General features: G+C 33.0%; 1 protein-coding gene across 3 annotated transcripts in view; it reads left to right on the forward strand.

Annotated features, from left to right (window-relative positions):
- The window catches only part of LOC111413572 (transcription factor Sox102F), a 232,035-nt gene that overhangs the window by 98,692 nt on the left and 114,880 nt on the right, over positions 1–18,463 (forward strand). The gene's annotated exons all lie outside the window — the stretch shown is intronic.

Here is an 18,463-nt window from a genome sequence, read left to right on the forward strand (position 1 = left end):
TTACATCGTAAAAATCAAACAAGTTCACAAGTAAAATTGCTTAAATTTCAAGTTTCTTAGAAATTGCTTTATTTTTTGAAGGCTCAAAGACATTCGAAGAGGATCAACTAATTGTAAGCGTATTCTTTGCTAAATTTCCATAGATTGATTGATTTCGATGATACATAATTGATGTAAACTAAGTAGTAAGAATTTGTTGTGGATTTGGGAATCTGCAGATTCACATTGATGTGAATCTGCATCAATTTGAATCTCCATTTTAACGTGTCTAATTTTACTGCATTTTTAACTATTTTTAGCGAGTTTTATGTAATTTTAACTTTTTACTTTTCAATTAGTTGTGTTGTAGTGTATCTCTGTGATCTATTTATTTACTAAAAGAACGCGTAATTATTTGTTAAAAAAGCGAAATTGTTGGTTCGTCTTGATATGTCTTATCCACCTACATTATCAAAACTTATTATTGACAATTAGACGTGGTGCCTGATGATGGTTTAATAACCGAAACAAATTTGTAGCACCGATAATTAAAAATAAAATATCATCTTTCAAAGGAAATATTGTGTTTTCTCAATACATATAATTAATATTATAAAGATGAACCTGGAGGTGAATATCACTAATCTAGAAGATCTTATTAGTGTATACTTAATTAATTAACACCTTATCAAAAACTTTATTAATGTCCACAAATAATGATAAGAAAGCAACGAAGTGATTTATAACGAACTATTATGCGTGATATATTAATCATAAAAAATATGACATGTCTCTAAATCATACTTAAATAACTATGTATAAACGATGGGCAATTGCCCATGGGTTAGTAATATTATGATTTAAAAAAAATGCAGTAAAATGATAGTTGATAGATTCCGCTATGTTAACATTCACACTGTATCATTCTTGTAGCAGAAACAAACTAAGTACCGGAAATAAGATGTTAATTAACAAAGACAACAATTGTTTAAGATATACCTACAATAATAAATAAGAAGCTTGTTCTGATTAATTCCAAAACTGCTCATTTTTATTGAAATCACTTAATTGAATCAAAACTATCTGCTTTTTGGTGTGAAAAATTATAATTTTAAAAAGTATCTAACCGAACGCAATTTGAAGTTTTAAATTGAAGTGGAGAATAGAAAGAAACTCCTTCCTATCATTTCAACAATATTATTTTTCTCATTTTTTATCTCATTTTTATCTCACGATCTCACTCTTCGTGAGAAGTAATTTCAGTCAAGAATTTTTGTGAACTTATTAATAAGCATAGTTTAGTTCATGTCCAAAACGAACTACCACTAATTTTTAATTAGACATGGACGCATTGGTCTTGTGTTTTGTCAAATGTCTGGAAAAGAATCTGATGTGCAATAAAAAATTAAAATGAAGCACCCCAAGGTAAACTTCTTCCATTGTGCATACAGTGGAAAAAGACTGAATTTAATTATTATTGATTTATGCTACGTTCGGGAATCTTATAATTGCCCTTCAAGTATAAAGCTACTTGTTGCCAAAATATATACGGCCTTGGATTGCTACGAATTCAGAGTGTAAATCAATTACAAGAGTGAAAACTCATTAAGTAATCTATCAACAATTTAATAGATTGACAACCTAACTTCATTGTTGCCGTGGTCTTTATAGTAAGGTACATTTGGAAAATAGAGATTGTCGTCGATGCTCCTCAAGGTATTACAATAAATTTTCGTAACTCTCATAGCAACCATTGAAGAATAGTTTCATAAGATTCTTTACTTACCATAATTAGATTCTATTATATCTTTAATAATAAGCCGATTCAAAGAAAATTACACATAAATTCGTATGCTGATTCGCTTTAAGAGTGCTGTTCTCCAACTTTTTAACATCTGCAAATCATATCTATTTGATGACAAAAGTACAATCTGTAGAACAATATTCTATGCAAAACCTTTGTGAAGAAGCAGATGATTACAAAAATGGCAAAAAAAACGAAAATTCCAACAAATTTAACATTCCATGACGCTGAATTTTTTCCGGTTCGAGGTTTTTCCATGAAACAAATTTCAACACTATGAAGGAACACTTGAAGGCGTATAAAACGAAAGATATTATTGCACAAAAAGTTCCGCGTTATCCATGAAATAATTCATAAATTCTAGTTCTTTATCTACTTTTTTGGTTTGTACCACTTTGGACACATAGTGGTGCCCATCGAAATCGTTAGAGAGAATAAATAAATAAATAACAGCAATAAGTGCAAATTTTACATAATATATGCATTACATATTATAGTGTTAAAGAAAAAGTTGTATATAAATTCTGCTTTTTCTTCCCTGAATATTTCTTCTATATTCTTCTCCCCTTGCTTGCCAGCTTTTTATACACTGTCCATATGTAGAGCCCATTAAAGAAATCATACCTAAGATGGAAATTCGAATTTCTGCTAGTTTTTATGAAGGTTATTGAAATTATTCATATTTTTTTGGCGTTACCTTACTGATATTACACGTCTGTGCCGTTAATTTTATACTGATTAATACGTTCCAGACGTTTTTGGCTATCATAGTTAAAGCCAGCTTATATAGAGAGCTGGTTTAGGGAAAATTGATTTATGAAAAAATATTTTTCTGATCCGCATTCCGACATTCTATATCATTCATTTCTCATTCTTATTTGCACAGCAAGAAACAACTATTGCAAAATGAATATCAAATTTCGACTTCCTTTGCTTTATCCTCATATCACAATCTTCAAAATGAAAGTCATTGATTTCATTCAGCAGTTTTCAGTCATAAATTGATTTTTGTTTCTGGCCACCCTTCACCATCGTTAACTTGGACGTGCTAACTCTGTCTAACATTTAACACTATCTTGACTATCTACAACAAATATCTCCTTAAATGATCACAATACTTTTTCTTTCTACGTTTCCATTTCAACCCTTCGTGGAATAATTTTTACATTTTATGTAAGTCAAATCCATAATCGAGTAATATATCATTTCGTAATAAGTGAGTATATTAACATTTCTTATTTCTTGGCCGGTTTCAACTATTTATTTGGTTTTCAACAAAACTTTTGTTAAGTGTAAATAAATACAAGGTTTTCGATCCGGAAGCATTATCCAAATTTCTTATCATTTTCTCACGTAATAAAAAGACAATAAACAATAAAACGTACTTCCCTTTTCCGCGTTTTATTGTTGATTCAACGCAAAACAAATATTCGAGAACACTTAAAATAGCACGCTTCGATGACTAATAAAGCGCCTGGAGCATTGTTTCTCGTTATCGTTGTAACAATCGGCTTCCAGGAGTAATTTTACAGTTACAAAAAACAGCTTCTTATCATAAAAAAATAAAGCGTTCACTTATTTATTTATTTTATACAATTTCTATTTTTTATTTCTTTGAGTATGAGTGTTTGAATTTTCTTCTTAGAATTCCATACTACAGCTATTGGTAAGAAACATCTTCCTATTGAATACATATTTCGAGATCATGGTAAAAGATCGTTTCATTCTGCAAATAATCTGTTTTTGCATTGTATGAACTACAATTGTCCTTTCATGAGTTTACTCCAGTGCGTCTTGTCTTAGAATAAAATGCAGAAGATACGGAGCAGAAAAACTAACTAAAACTTGTAATAGCTTGCAAAGATTCCAGACGTCAACGCTCTTCTCCATAACTCCAAGTAAAAATGAGATATTACACCAAATAGATATTTCCAATCAAAAGTATGTCCGGGAACGCACTACACAAAATGCACATTTCAAGCTTCAACAGTAATCTTAAGTCGCACAGATCTCTAAACACCAGAAAAAGTCTGGAGTTACACTATATAAATTTAATAGTTTTCAAAAATCCAACACGATGTCTACAATTCGATATATGAGATTGATATCGGATTTTAAGATGCTTGAAATCACACTGCACAAATCGGATTGTTGACTTCATAGAAAGTTAGAAATTAGCTTACACATATACTAGACTCTTAGAAAAACTAGATATCTCTTATATCTGATGCAAATACTAAGTCAAATCATATAATGAGGCGCACATGCTAAATAGTAAAGCTAATTCGAATTGTGTGCCCAGTTTAGGTTAGGTGTATTATAAAGTAAAATTATTGTTTTATCCAGTTTAATTTGAGAATTTATTCTAAATATATAATCATAACTAAATTCATTTTTACGGTCGCTTGTATAAGATAATATTAATAATAATAATAACCTTATTTTGTATAAGATGATAAATAACTTGTTTTAGAAAGACTTTTGGGACTATATATATCTTAAATTAATATTAAATGACCGTAAACTTTAAAATCGATATAAATAAATATATAAACTTTGCAAAATAAAATCTTAATTTCAACGTATACCGCCAGTCTTCGTTTAAAATTTGAGTCCATTTTAACGTCACGCCACGAGATAGATTACCCATTCTCCCAAAATCGCGTCATAACTCCCTTTCCATAAGGTTCATTGTTTCGACGTGCCCCGTAAACTTTCCCGGACTAATCCATCATAGTAATAAACCCACCGATTCAATAGGGGCCTCGCCATTCTCGGGTACATTCCCGAGGTTATTTCACCGTGTCAACAAATATAATGCTCAACGCTTTATCCCCTAAAACCTCCATAAGCTTCCAGTAACATTACATGTAATTAACCCTTAAGAAACAAAAAAAAATGTATTCAATTTTATTGAAAATTGTTAGTTATTATCTTTTTTGGCTGTTGTTGACGTTTAAATAAACCTGATTTTGACAACACCACACGTTAAACACGCGACATCCCCCTTATTCAATTCAAAAACTAAAAAATAAAGAAGGAATGAAAAAAAGTTAAAGATAACAGTGATTAACATGTTCGGGAAAAAGATTGAAACGACGTAGCCTCACAAAAGTGTCTTTTATGTTATATTAGGTTATTATACGTTCGCCCCTCGTGTTCCCCAGACGTGTGCTGCTCGCTTTTGTCGGGTTTTCCTTTTGTGAAACCTCGTCGCCATCAGCGTCCCCCTACGTCCCCTACGCCTCTTTAATTCGCGTCGTCGTCATTCCTCTTTTGGGCCCGGGTCGGGCTCGTGGTCCCTTTGGGCGGCCTCTTTTCCCGCGTTAACCCGAGGAGATCGCCTCTTGCATAGCAATGAGGCCTCGACTGGCGATTTTAATGTTTTTATAATCACCCTGGAAGTAACACTCTTGCTTTCGAACCGTCATTCGGGGAGCCACTTTGACGTTAGTGTTATGCAAAAATCGAAAATGGGGAAGACGCGATGATCTCGATCTCTCTCTCTGATTTCTTTTTCATGTTAAAATCGGGGTTCGTTAACTCTTTCAAGGGGTTACCTTTGATAATATTACCATTTGCATACTTATTTTCTTTCTTTTTTTTTGGACTTTTTTGGTTATTTATCTAAAGAATATGTTTAACTTCTTTTATATATCTTTTTTGGCTAATTTAAATTCCTTTACTTATTATTTAGGTTTGAAATTACAATTTTTACAAATTATCGTTTTAATTCTTGATTTTAATCATATCTTAATATTAAAAAAAAATAAATCAGGGATATTTTTAAAAACTAATTTTTCTTTTTTCTGTTGAACGTTCAGAGAAATTCGCTGAAACGTCGGTTTGTAGAGGCATAGCAGCTTCGAAGTCGCGCCAGACATAATTTTCCGTTTTACCTCGGCCCATTGACAGAGGCCCTATAGAATAGTATAGTTCATTAGAGCGCCCTGTCGCAGACAAAACGCGAAAGTTGGTGAATGCACGTCGGGCACCGTGAAAAGCGCCCAGATAAAGGAATAAAAGCGGCCTCTCTCTCGTTGGCGAGAGCACAGAGCGCTCCGAAAGTACACTGTACGGCCGCCGCCGCCCCCGGAAACGGCTCTCACATAATACCAATGTTTTACACGAGAAAAGCTCGTCCAATACTACTCGACACGTAAAACTCAAGTATTGAAAAAATTTTTGTCCATTCAATACAAAAAAGGTAAAACGACGAATTTCATTCCTTTTAAGTAAATTTGCTAAAAATTGCTCTTACTTTAATGATACAAAAAAATGTTATCTAATTCTTTGTTCGATATTTATAAAACTTCTTAAAGTTAATTTTCGATAAGTGCATTTGGTTTCATAAAAACCAAAGTTTTATTATTCCCCTATAACGGTAAATTGCACCTCGAACCATCGCATTTTCGGTACCGAGGTTAAACTTCTCGTGCTTTAGGAAGCTTCCCGAGCATCCCTAAACGGCCCGAAAGGGCGGCTAGGCTTCCGAGGGGGTTGTCCATTAGCGTCTCGGATTTTACGAGCGCGCCCTTCTTGTCCATGTGCCTCGAAGCCAGAGGATATGAAACATTACAAAGTTTCGCCCAATCTATACTTTTAGCACTCTCCCCGGGTTTTACTGTGTGTAGTAAGTATCTCTCTTGACGGACACACATCAACCACTAATCCTTTGTAAGTAGTTCTTCATCTCTCCTACTAAGAAAATGACGAAAACGAGAAAAACGGGGAAGAACTCGGAGAAGTTAATATACTTGTTCGTTTTATCAAAGTTTTACCATTTTTGTTACTTTATCTATATTTATCTATATTTTAGATCTACGACAATTTCAAAACAAATTCCCATAAACAATTTACGTTTAAGAGACGTTAACTAAACCTCTAATAAACGTTTTAAGAGACTAAAATTGACTTATTATTTATAATGATGCTTAATGAAACTTAAACTCACCCGACTCACGGGTGTATTACGCGTGTACATTATAAAAAGTTCTTAGATAATGAAACGCTTTGAAGCTCGAAGCTATTATTTCAACCGCAATCTTTAATACTTCCATCTTTTTCTTCGCCCTCTTTCTCTTCTCTACCGTATGTGCTGAGATATTGTGCGAAAACATTGTGTTTATTATGTGTACTTACCGGATAAGAGCGATATTAAGCTCGGTCTGCAAATCCTTTAGGTGTTATAGAGTAGAAAGAAAGATGGTGTAGATGTAAGAGATGGAGAGATGTAATAGAGATTTTCCCGAAAGGAAGGGGGAGCCGTACAAAAGAGAGGACAGTACTTTGGAGGATTATGGACACCGTTTCGGGTATTCCTCCTTCCTTTTACCACGGTCTATTGACGGAAATCCACAATTATCCTCCGTGAAATATCAGTAAGCTTCGAGTTCTTCTTCTGTTCTGTTCACTTAAAAACCTCTTAAACCGAGAGAGAAGATATTGATTGGAAACGTTATTAACACCGGAAATTAACACTTTGAAACCGATATATTGGAACGTTTATAACTGAAATTTATTTAACAACCGGTAATTAAACATGAAAAAGAATCCGGCAATGTTTGTTTTAAATATGGGCTTTTCTTTATTGCAACGTTCGGTTCTCACACATACACTCATACAAGAGTTCTAAACTAGCTGTTAACATTCCTGTTTGAAGACTACTAATAAACCCTCGTCTCACGTCGACGACAAAACGTAAACGTTTCATCGCAAAGATATTTACCGGCTATTAAACTATCCGAGTCGAAAAATTTATTGGAACGAAATGGTAACTAAAAAGCTAAATCTCTAATCTGAAGCGGAAGCAATAATTGTAAATAATCATTATTGGTTATTTACAATACATATCCCCTCGGTAAAAGACATCAATTTGAAATCTATTTCAACTAATTAATCATTCTTAATTATTCACAATTAACACTTCAAACTGTCCTTATATTTTTAGATAAGAAGAAATTTATATCTTAAATTATTAAGAATGATTGATTTTTTTTACGATTGTTGTTAATTTAAATAAAAAACACTTCAATTAAAATGATTCTTTTAAACAATAAATTTAGTAAAGACTAATATGAATTATTCAAAAACAATTACATGATAAAGAGACAAATTACACGTGCAGTAAGAAAGCGGAAGGTTCCTTCTTGGTTCGAGAAGCTCGTCCTCGGGGGGACTAAATTATGCGTTGTTTCGAGTCACGTTCTTTAGCGGCGAAGTCTTCGGCGACGACTTCGCTTTACACCCGCTTAACAGTATTTCGTGTCTCGGCGGTTAAAGTGTTCGGTACCGAGCACTTTGTGTGTGTACGATGTGGGCGAAAATTAAACGGCGGTAAAAGTTAACTACCAAGAGTTTAATCTTAAAAGATATACGAAAAAGAAGTAAAGAAAATGGTCTTCTTCTTCTGGCTAACTAAATTCTCGGTATGCGATCCACTTAATCCCCTTGGTCATCTTCATTTTTCTCGTATTTTTTTCATTTTTTATTTTTCGTCTCGATCCTTGTCTCTTCGGACACGTCATTCTTTCATTCGATTCGCGTATACACGTTATGTGACGTTAGGCTCCTTCGAACTGACGTCTCTAAACAGAGGAATTAAAAGAAGATCGATCAATAGATCGAGACTTGGAGGTGCTTGTGGGCTTTTTAAGAAGATTAAATCATTGTCTTCTTAATGCATTCAATTCGTATTTTTATTTTGGTTGTGATGTCAAATTTTTTAGGCTCTTAGGTTTAATTTGAGATATAAATCATTTCTTAACTCAAAGGAGTTACACCAGGCTGAATATATTGTGCTATTTATTTTTATTTAAACAACACGCACCCATCACTATCTGGACACGTTTCTAGTACTCGTGAGCAACTTGTTTGAACCTCAATCAGATACTTCAAGACCTCGCCATTTTCTCTTTGCTGGAGAATACTTAGATAATCTTTATACTTCGACAAACGATTTCTGAAGATATTATTATATTGAGAATGTGGACCAAATTAAAAATATGTGTGGTATTTCATTAACAATATATTATAAATCTAAAAGAATTGTTAAAAATTGAATATAAATATACACACTTATCTAAAGTCATGAATGACGTAGCTTTTAGAGCAAATAAACCAGTCTAGTTTGAGTCATGGTCAGAAACCTGCACACCGCTTGTATGGTTAAGATGGTAAAATATAACCGACAACTTTGATAACTGACAACGAGGCTTTCGTCCTATTGATGTGGTAAATAAACAAGCAAAATGAAAGACTTCTCTGCGCTATCTATCTTAGTCCATTAATAGAAAATATAATGTTCTAAAGAAGAAATTCGTTCGGTTTTTACGCAATTATTTTTAGCCCCTTTTTTGTAAGAAAGACTCCACGGCTTCTTCGCAAAAAAATATGCTTTGTGATCTTGTTATACAAATAATGATTGTATATCGACGCCACAAAGATTTAATTAATGTGACTTAGAAAGATAGACGCCAAGGGCGTTTCGAACAGCATCGAATGTCTTTTGGATGCAATATATTTTAAGGTGCGTGTATTGTAATGATTAACATTAAATATTGCTATTGTAATAACGCAAACTGTCTGATGTAACGACCAGTTTATAAACGTCCAAATAGTAACTGTCTTTTAGAAACATGACGACACAAAATGCAATGAGATAGTAGTATAACACTAAAATCGTAAAAGTCTGTATCAACTGTTGAACTAAACTTGTTAATCGCAAACGTAATTGAACCTGAATCTGATAAACAAAGATGCACGAAGAAGTTCTGGACTTACGACCGCAAATCCAACATAACGTTATGTCTAGAAACGAGTAACGGAAGAGGAAGTAGAGAAATTAAACATATGTACTGTGAAAGGATTTGGAGAAGAATTTTCAATATTTAAGCAAGGCCTCTAGTTATTTGAAAGTATGGATCAAGATACTAAGGACGATAAACAAATTCGAGAAGCAGTGGGATATTATCAAGAGATGTACCTACAAGGTTGTATGTGGCTTTATATACTCTGTTACGACATGGAGATCCCAACACCAAGATAGGATACCTATTTTTAGTCAAACCTGGTATTAACGTTTAACTAATAAAAGGTAGCAATTCATTAAAATTTTAAAGAGAAACAAACAACAAAATAAAATCGCTACCTCCGTGGCATCGATTCCACCAGATGCTTGATTTCCTCTAGAGGTCGCCAGCAACTCGTAATGTGTCCTATAGACTTTATAGTATCTACAGGGGTTCCAGTTTGTTTGCAAGTTCCTCAGGTTCTCCCCATAATGTCCCAAGCATGCTGAATGATTTCAGATAATTATGATAAGATTTACATTACCTTCAGCAAAACGTTCCATAGAACGTCTTGTAATATGAAGTCAACTGATTAAGAAATAGAAAAATATTCTTATTGTACTACATTATCAACATACTACCAGGAGGTCATATTGCCTCTAGGGAATACCAAACGAGAGCTACTCCTAATCTCCTCTACATCATTGGAACCATCAAGTTATGACCAATTCACGTTATATTAGGTATAGTACAGGAATCAGTAATTGGATCGCATAAAATTGTTGGTAGATTAACCCTACATGATCTCATCGAGAAACGAATAACCATCACAATTACCTAAATAGTTTAGGTTGGTAAATATCAAAGGATATGATGAGAATAAAAGTAACCAACTATGAATAAGTAAAAATCCAAATAAATAAATCCAGGTTTCGATATCATTGCTGCTTTAGTCTAAAACTTTGCTTCTATAAAGCAGTTTTTATATTTCGGTGATAGTTACATACAGTTACAATTTACAAATACATTTATAATTTTACATGTCAGTTTATAATTTTTCAATTTGCTGCTTTATTACTTTAAATTTAAAGGTAACTTCTTAACTGTTTTTTTAAATAGTGATCTTTGTGTCATCTATGAGATAATTATCCTGGAATCAATAGCAAATTTAGGATCATCAAAGGTTATTGTCATATACGAAAAGGAATTAGTGGATTAAAAAAGAGAAGAACAGTTCATAGAAAAAGTTTATCTTGGATCTCATTTTTTAACAATAGCATCTTGATTCGAATTGCTACACATCAAAATATGATGAATAAATCCAGAAACCAACATGATATATACTAATGGGACTGGTATACAGAGTCCCATTGTAATAATGCAATGTAGATACCATTTAAATATTAAAAGTAATTTAGGAATGAATAAAATAAATCAAATTTTGAATACTCAGTATCTTCTAAACCAGCAACATTTGTATGAGGCTTGGTATGATATTAAGTTAGATCATATTTTGATGTCTGGTATTTCCAGTTTAAAGATTTCCAATTCATTCTGGGTGGCAATATAATTTTTGTATACTTCATTTGATCGGTTTTGAAACATGTAAGGTACTCGATCTTCTTTACAAATTCACGCAAACGAATTTATTTTATTCAAATCATAGTTTTGCATCAACATAATAATTTTCGTTCCTATTTGTAAAAAAAATCTGTTTGGAGCTAATTGTTTTGAATCATATTTAATACCACTGTTACCGTATTAATAAGATATGATAAGACATGTGCCTTTATCTTATGATTATAATCCTAATTTGTTTTTTTATAAAATTTGCTATAATATTCCACGATACAACGAGAAAATCAAGTTTTCTTTGTACATATTGTACTGAGAACGGAGAATAATTGCAGTAACCTTTACACCTGCGTCTAGTATGGAAATAGATATCATTTATAACTTCTATCTATCTGCGAGTATTGACAACGACTGATTGATAAAGATCGATTGTTATCTAACAATACTCTGCATTTATGTTCTTTTAAAGTTATTTGAAATATTAACGCAGCTCCTAATAACACTGGAATGTGTGTTTGGATGGGAATTATTCAGAATGTACCTTTAATTGATCTTTCATTACATATTTACATGTAATAATTAAATTATATTTTCTCAACAATTTTTACACGTTCTAGCAGATTAATCTTGTTCGCGATGGTCAACCTTTATGAAGAAGAAATTTATTGTTAATTAATTGTTAATTTATGATAAATAATGTGGTTAATGATGAAGTTTATGAGTAAAATTGAAAAGAAATTGATTTATTATTGTTGGAATATACGAAAATATTTATTAAACTTTAAAAAGTCATATGAACTTTATTTATAAGAAAAAAGAAATGATTTTTATCTCAAATTAAAGACTAAATTTCTATCTTTAAAATAATGTATAATTAGTAATGGATTTGATTATGAAAATTTAATAATAATAATAATGCCTTTATTAATAAGTCGCAAAAAAGAAAGAAAATAATAACACATTCTTAGAAAATAGACTTATTTTCTGGACGAAGTTCCTTTTGGCTATTAACGAACTGCTCTTCCACTTAATCCAGAATATATAGAAAATATATAAATGAAAATCTTTTTAATAATACCAATAAAACAAAACGAAAAAAAAAACAAAATAACAAAATACGACGACATGCTAGTATAAAGCGATGCATTGGTAGCTCAGAATATAAGAAAAAATCATGACGACTCAAGCAGGAGGGAGGATTTTAATTTACTCTTAAACGAAATACAGCTCAATCCCATAAGGTTCACTGGTAGATCATTGTATGTTTTGGTTATCTGGTAGGAAAAGGATCGGTGCGAGGCGCGGCGTGGTAAGCCTTTGCGCTTCTGAAAAATAGGCGTTGCACCAAGTCAGGAAGCCGTTGAGTTTTAATAATTTTGTAATAAACGCAAGTTGCATGCAGTTTACGTGTGTTCTTCATGTTCAACCACCCAGTCTCTGCCAACTTATAACTAATATGGTCATATTTACGAATTCCGTAAATAAACCTTAGACAACCGTTCTGGAGGTTCTGGATACGACGCCCACTCGCCCCCGTTAAAGTTGGACCATAAACAACATCGCAGTGATTTAATTTACTTAGAACCAGCTATCACACAGCATAATTTTTTATTTAAGACATCCCTATGAGCAAACAAGAGACGGAGGACGCCATACCCACCCCTCAAGCACCTGGCCACATGCGCCTCAAACCTCAACTGATGACCCAATGTAACTCTTAAAATTTTTATATCATCAGAAACAGTAAGAGGTTCGCCATCCACCACCAATTTGACCCGATATCAAAGATTTAATTGCTCTCCTTGTGACATTACCACAAAACAGAAGACTTAGATGGATTAAGTACAAGCTCATGGCGTTTCGCAACATCAGAAAAAATGCTACATCTGAGTTAAATTTTATGCAGGCATCATCCCAATTTTTTGGATTAAAATTCAGCAGAATCTATGTATCATCTGCTTACAAGTGAATCTGCGAATGCTCAAGAACTTGGTTAAAATCAGATGTATAAATAGAGAACAATAGTGGCCCCAAAATGGACCCCTAAGGGACTCCACGGGTAACGGACAGAGCGTTCGATATTTGACTATTAATCTTCACAACCTGAGACCTATCCGATAAAAATGACTTTATCAAATTTACAACCTGATTTCCAAGACTAAAATAATGAAGTTTAGATGCAAATATATTATGATTTATTGTATCAAATGGTTTGGTGAAGTCCAACGAAAGCAAAAGTGATCATCAGTAAGGTTCAATAAAGTTGTTGCGCAGGTGAAACCGGAACGAAACCCAGATTGTTGATTTAGCAGTATATTATAACTTTCGCAGTGTGCTCTAAGTTGCCTTTCCAAGACTCTCTCTAAAATTTTTGACATTACTAGTAGGATACTGATCGGTCAAAATCCCTTAGGGCAGAGGGGAAGATACTTTATTAGGTTGAAATTGAAGTTAATATCCATTATACCAGTTTGTTTAACGTGATAGAAAAAATTTCGAATTTTGTTGTACTTTTACTGGTTTATTTATATTTTTGTTGTCTAACTAGTTTCGGCAAAAGCCATCATCAGAGACAAAAGGCATTGTATCTTACAGGAAATTAACATCGAAATATAAAGCGGTGAACAAATTAAAATTATTACTGTCACAAAATTTACTTAAAATACATGTAAAAATTGTTTTACAAAACTTTAAAGATTTAACTCCGCATGGACATCTTTTGCAGTAGATGTTACAAGATGGTCTGACCATCTTGTAACATCTACCGCAAAATAAAATCATCACCGCTTTATAATTCGATGTTAATTTCCTGTAAGATACAATGACTTTTGTCTCTGATGATGGCTTTTGCCGAAACTAGTTAGACAACAAAAATATAAATAAACCAGTAAAAGTACAACAAAATTCGAAATTTTTTCTATCACGAAGATACTTTAGGTAACGCAACTACTTTAGCCATCTCTCAGGCATCCGGAAAAACTGATTGATTAATAGCGGCCTTTATTACATGATATTACTCATGTAAAGTAATATAAGGAATGAGAAAAGGGGTACACTCCAAACTCAGATACCATCAGAACCCACCGCTGCTGTTTTAATGTTATAGATACTTCACGTTCATCAACAGTCATAAAAGCTTGTATTATCTACACTCTGGGGTTTACATTATTTTGATAAAATATGGGTAATTCGGGATCAGTCTGGATATAAAGTGAAGAATCACCGTGAACAAAATAATTATTTAAATTGTTTGGAAGAAAAATGTTAGGTACTGTGTTATCGATTTTTTTTATTTATATTTAAAAGTTTAATTTTCTCCAAACAGCTTTTGGATCTTTGCTACGTAAGGCGTAATTATAGTATGCCTTCTTTTCAGTCGGCACCGTTGATGTTACCAGATTGCGATGCAACTTGTATGAAACCCAGTCTTGAGTTAGCTTAGACTTTTTGAATTTTTTAAGCGCATCATTTCGAATGGACATTAGTAGTTTAGTATTATTTGTTAGCCAGGGACTTTGTAAACCGTCTAGTTTTTAAAGGTGAATACATATCCATCAGAGTAATTAAACGGTTATTAAAAAAAGTTATTTCCTCCACGCAATTGATTTCAAATCGTTCAAGAATTGTGGGAATTTCTTGGAAACTCGAAGAAATTCAACTTTTACTTACTGTAACATACAAAAATATTTGTTAAACTTTAAAAAGGCGTAGCAACTTAATTTATGGGAACTAAAAAATGATTTTCATCTCAACTTAAATACACCTATCCCCCGATTTACACGGTACTTGTTTTACACGTTTTCGCTTTTACACGGTTTTCCAAATAAGTTTTTTTTTATTTTTATCGCACTCTACTAAATGCTACTGTGATTGAACACGTGCGCTGTGTACACATCTCACGGGGAATCCCGAGCTTATGTGCTGACTTAAAATATATTACATATTTTAACCTGTCAATGCATTTTATTTTTATTTCTGTGTACACCTAAAAATATTGAAAAAAATCACAACTGTTAAATAGCAAAATTATGCATTTTCTGCAAGCTTTTCGATTTACACGGTTTTGACTTGAAAATTTTTAATTTTCGATTTACACGTTTTTCTCAGGAACGTATCTACCGTGTAAATCGGGGGATAGGTGTATTAAATTTTGAGATTTTTTAGGTGTATAACTAGTAAAACGTTTGATTATAAAATTTCTTGGAAATTCGAAAAACTCAACTATTAATTACTGTAACATACAAAAATATCTGTTAAAGTTTAAAAAAATCAACTTTATTTATAGAATCCTTGAAAACATAAATAATTACTTAACTAAACGAAAATTAATCTCAACATGACTTTTTTATTTATACTAACATTTTTTTTCTAACTCATCTAAAGAACATTTTCTCTAAAAATCTGTGTCACGTTCGAAATTGCGTTATATAATCGTATTGAATTCATTCTGTTTCAACGCGGGCTCGGCGTAATTACTCAACTTACAACTGTATACGGCATAGATTCGCTTCTGTAAAGCATTTTTTTTTACCTCTTCGCCGTAACGATTCACATCTGTAATTATACGGTGATTTGTTAGAATTCAATTCTCTCTCACTATCTACGAAAACCTAAAAATAGCCAACCAACTCCCTGTCCGATGTATTACTTACAGATTATAAAACCGCCAATCAAACCAAGTTTTAAATAGAAAACCGTATGAGTTTACGCAAGAAGAAATCGTCCGTTCAGGTCTCAAAATTTGATATTAATTACTATAATTTGTTATTACATCATTAAATTTGTGGTATTAACCAATTTTCATTTATAAATATAATTATTAAAAGAATACTTTATTTAATTTATTAATGATTAATTTGATTGAAACAAAATTTGGATGAGTTAAAAAGAAATGAATTAGAAATGAAAGAAGTGGTTGGATGGAAAAGTGGTTTCAGACTCAACGACAGGTAGCACTAATTGAACGACCGCACGTTTATGGCGTATTAAAATGCGTCCGAGCGTTTAAGCAACAAACATTACGGACGTGTATGGCGCCGTTTGCGTTGATTTATATGTTCCGCTCGGTGGACGGTCGTAATTTAAGATTGAATTGTTGTTGGCACACGCTATCGGCAACTTTCAATCGTGAAGAGAATAAAGATTTTAAGAGAAATTCTCAGAAAATTATTATTCAAAGTAATGTTTGAAAAATAAGATATTAATTTGTCAAAAGAAAATTAAAATATTAAAAGACTCTGTTATTATCACACACAATATAGTTTCAGTAATGATAGCTTTATTAAAACGCTCCAAGATGGTTCCCTGAATAGTTAAGTTTTTAATGAGTTGTGGAGATTCGTTTTTAAATCCTATTATGTTCTAACAACGATATTTTATACAACAATTACTTCATTAGCGGATGTTCTTTCGCGTTACCAAAGCTCGTACCGTTTACAAGCTGTCCACGACGAAGGGAAGAGAAAGATTAATTGCAAACGAGAAAACGGGTTCGGTCCGGATTCATCGAACTAAACCGCTCCGAACAGGCGCAATCGCTAATGATACCGAGACGCGACTCCTCCAGGCCGAAGAAGAAGAAGAGAGATCTCGTGCAGAGAGCACAGTTTCCAGTAGCCAAGCTCGGACGCACGTTCTGTCTAATAATAATACATTTATAGGGCGCTATCGGGGACGTTATCTAAATTGCGGACGGTTTTTGGTCGTTTTGCGAAACGAAACGGACCGCTGCCGCCACTACCGTTTTCTGAAACACCTGCCATTTAACCAGTTCTCTTTACTAAAAGAGAGAAGCCAAGTGGACGTAGAAGACGAGCCACACCGAAGACCAACGAATAGATAACCTTAGGGATGGGGCAACAAAAATGCTAACGAGTTTCTCGACGGGAACGGTTTTTATTTGACGATGGTTTTTCTAGTACGAACGCAATCATCCAGACTCGGGGTTAAAACGAAAATACCGATAGGAAATAATTACTTTATAACAATGTTTGCGTTGGATCGAGAAATGGTTGTGTTAATCTTCGCGATAGATCTCTATGGGTTTTAACGTCGAATGGAAGATCTCGATGAAACTAAATTAAAACCACTTAACCACGTTAAGGTATAATGTTGTATACGAGTCGTTTTCAAAAATAAAAATAAATTATACATCAACCTAAACCCCTATGGGGGATTAAACACCAAAAAGAGATCAATTGGGGGGTTTCGCTACCGATGGCTTTTATCGACTTGACAGAAGGGAAAAGACCCTCAATAACCCGACAATTCAACACAAAGAGAATAATTCATGAGTTTCGAGGTATTGTTGTTGTTCTATCAAAATTTAATGATTGAAAATTAAACAAAGATATTGGTTTAAACAAATTTAAATTAACCCAAAAAAAAACAACACTAAAATTTAAAACTCGTCAAAAAATCATATCTATTCTTTCATAAGTCAGCTTGTAAAGTTAGATTTATAAGTCAACATAAACCGTAATTAATAAAATACATAAGTTTACATAACGAAATCAACAAAAACTTAAAATATCTTCTTCTACCCTTAATTAAATAGTAGTGTCATAGTTTAAATATTGTATTTGAGAACTTACAGAGAGATTTTAATTATAATATTATAATAGTCAACATTAATCAAAAAAACACTCAGAATAGTCTGCATCTTGCTAGAAGTCTGTATTCTATATCTTTTTGATGCCAGCGTCAACTATACTTATGATAACAACAGAGAGCATGCAACTTGCAAGTCACTCATCAACACTACCAGACTCACGAACTGATTAATAGTTTGCAGTGCTTTGGCCGTAAGTATCTCCGTTTGAGTAAGCCGAGGTCTATTGCGGAGAAGACCCTGTAATTGACTCTGATGACCTGGTGGAAGAAACCAGGAGGAGACAGTTTCAAAAGAGATTTTCAATAGCTGTAGATACCATATTAGATTGATTGAGGGTCAACCCAAGTATATGTGTCTCATTAATGCCAGGGCTAGTAGCAGACCTGTATTAAATATACAAATGAATGATGAAATAAACAGTTTAGTTCAGGAATCCAAATGCTTAGTAATAAGAATAGATAATACGTTTAAACACAGATCGCAGATTGGCTATTACATCAAAAATGCTTATTCTTACTTGCGTGGATTTTATCCTCATCGAGCCTGTCTTACGGTGGATCTAAAAAAGCAACTGTGTCTTTTGTTCTAACCCAGTTTAATTTATTATATGGCGCCACTCTACCACCCAGCTGTTGATGTGGTGACTGCTAACCGCATACAGAAAGTTGTCTGAGGTATATTTATGGTATCAGAAATTTTGAT

Source organism: Onthophagus taurus, chromosome 11 (genome assembly GCF_036711975.1).
Source record: "Onthophagus taurus isolate NC chromosome 11, IU_Otau_3.0, whole genome shotgun sequence".
Classification (NCBI taxonomy): domain Eukaryota; kingdom Metazoa; phylum Arthropoda; class Insecta; order Coleoptera; family Scarabaeidae; genus Onthophagus; species Onthophagus taurus.